Source organism: Eschrichtius robustus, chromosome 14 (genome assembly GCF_028021215.1).
Source record: "Eschrichtius robustus isolate mEscRob2 chromosome 14, mEscRob2.pri, whole genome shotgun sequence".
Taxonomy (NCBI): Eukaryota; Metazoa; Chordata; class Mammalia; order Artiodactyla; family Eschrichtiidae; genus Eschrichtius; species Eschrichtius robustus.
This window is the reverse complement of record NC_090837.1, coordinates 39,392,844-39,395,485: the sequence shown is the minus strand read 5'-3', so window position 1 is coordinate 39,395,485 and position 2,642 is coordinate 39,392,844. Positions and strand designations below refer to the sequence as shown.

General features: G+C 44.5%; 1 non-coding gene across 1 annotated transcript; it reads left to right on the top strand.

Moving 5' to 3' along the window:
• Positions 1 to 1,427: 1,427 nt before the first annotated feature.
• TRNAK-UUU (transfer RNA lysine (anticodon UUU)) lies at positions 1,428 to 1,500 on the top strand. Its single transcript has one exon. It is a non-coding gene; the product is annotated as a tRNA-Lys (tRNA).
• Positions 1,501 to 2,642: the final 1,142 nt, after the last annotated feature.

The window sequence follows — 2,642 nt, the reverse complement described above, 5'->3', positions numbered from 1 at the left end:
ATTTATTTAGGCTGTGTTGGATCTTAGTTGTGGCACACGGGATCTTTCGTTGCGGCGTGCAGGCTTAATTGCCCCATGTGGGATTTGTTTCCTCTTGGCATGTGGGACCTTAGTTCCCCGACCAGGGATCGAACTGGTATCCTCTGCATTGGAAGTCGGATTCTTAACCACTGGACCACCAGGGAAATCCCAAAATGTCTTTTTTTTTTAAATTTTATTGAAGTATAGTTGATTTACAGTGCTGTGTTTAATTTTTGCTGTAGAGCAAAGTGACTCAGTTATACATACATATATTCTTTTTCATATTCTTTTCCATTATGGTTTAGCATAGGATATTGGGTACAGTTCCCTATTCTATACAATAGAAAAATGGCTTTTTAATATGACCAAATACATAATAAAACTGACAACTACTCTATGGTTCAGGTCCACATGAATGAACACTTTATTTATTATTAAATTTTATTTATTTATTTATTGTGGCTGCGTTGGATCTTCGTTAGTTGCGGCGAGCGGGAGCCGCTCTTCGTTGCGGTGCATTGGCTTCTCATTGCGGTGGCTTCTCTTGCTGCGGAGCACGGGCCCTAGGCACTCAGGCTTTAGTAGTTGTGGCTCGCAGGCTCAGTAGCTGTGGCTCGTGGGCTCTAGAGCGCAAGCTCAGTAGCTGTGGCGCACGGGCTTAGTTGCCCCGCGGCATGTGGGATCTTCCCGGACCAGGGCTCAAACCCGTGTCCCCTGCGCTGGCAGGAGGATTCTCAACCACTGCGCCACCAGGGAAGTCCCTGAACGAACACTTTAAATGCAGGTTAGTGTAGTCACGACATTATATTATTTCCTTTCCTATCTGGGCCGTGCCCATCCCATCTAATTCTATTATATAATTTTGGATATATACAATGTGGTTCAGTCAACATTTATCGAGGACCTACATAGGCAATACTTTTACATCTTGAAAACAGTTTAAGGAGTATCTAATTTAACCCCATCTGAGGACACTGAGGGCCAGAGAAATGCCTGTGTCCCCATGTCCCCATGTACGCCTCACCTGCCCATGGGTTTTGCTGCACTCTTCCTGGTTAGGGGGTGACAGGAAGGAGGAGCAGAGCTGCTCAGGCCTGAGTTAAAATCCTGCTCTACAGCTCACCACTGCCGTGTAAACAGCCTAACCACTTGGAGTCTTGGACCCCTTCCATCTGTAAAATGGAGATGGGAAAGCCTGCGTTTCAGGGTTGTTACGAGGCTTAAGTAAGATCATGTAAAGTGCTGGACACATAGTCAGTGCTGATAGTAAGTACTCAAGAAATACAAGATCCTTCCTTTCTTCCTCTAGTTTATTCTTTTATTCTTTGGGTTTTTACTCAATGGTTTTTAAACCCCTCATAAATACCTTTTGGATATGCTAAGACGTCTTAATAAAAATAACAAATGCCTGGGTAGCTCAGTTGGTAGAACATCAGACTTTTAATCTGAGGGCCCAGGGTTCAAGTCCCTGTCCAGGCACAAAATAAATAAGTAAAGTTAAATTTTTTTAAAAATAATGAAATAAGGAAACCAAGCTTCGCCTTATTATGAAATGTGGTGCTTGAAAAATTACTTGGAACTGGGAGTTTGAGCCGTATTTTACCCACACAGCAATGAGCACCCCTATCCGTGGAGGGGTAGGACACTCAGTGTTCAAACCCATTGTCATCCAGGTGGGAACTCGTCAAGTGCTGATAGCAAGTGCTGGCCATGAAGGCACTGGGTGAGGGTAACTGCCCCTCCATCGTTGCTCCCTACGGCCGCTCCCCCAAAACCAAGAGAAGGCTTGCTCCTTCCGCCTCCCTGGATGAAGGTCCCACTGCTGCTTATTCCATGAGTGTTCTTAGGGTAACGCCAGAATAAGGAGTATCTGCTTTCAATGTGGGGACGTGTATCTTCAAGAGACGCATACTCTTCACGCTGGGCCTGCGCCACCGCATTACCTCTTCCCATGACACAGGTGAGCGCCTGGGGCAAGAGCAAAGATCCCAACAGAGCAAGAGCCAGTGAGGGAAAGGCCGTCAAGCCAGGCTCACGGATGGGGGCACCGCCGATGGAAAGTGAAGCAGGGTCCCCCAAAGTCACCTCGAGCTGGGACAGGTGAGTGGTGATCACCAGAACCAGATTTCTTGAACTTATTTACAAAACAGAAACAGACTCACAGACTTAGAGAAGGAACTTATGGTTACCAGGGGGGAAGGGTGGTGGGGAGGGATACTTAGGGAGTTTGGGACTGACATGTACACACTGCTATATTTTAAATGGATAACCAACAAGGACCTACAGTATAGCACAGGGAATCCTGCTCAATATTACGGAACAACCTAAACGGGAAAAGAATTGGAAAAAGAATAGATACATGTATATGTGTCACTGAATCCACTTTACTGTACACCTGAAACTAATACAGCATTGTTAATCAACTATACGCCAGTATAAAGTAAAAAGTTAAAAAAAAAACAAGAACCAGATTTCTGCTCAAAATTTCACAGAAACATGAGTCAACTGTAAGCAGTGCCAGAATAATGAGCAGAGGGGCTAGAGAGTAAACACAAGATTAATCAATCTATAATACTTAGATAAAATTTTAATAATATCTTCAGAAAATACCCTTGCTGCAG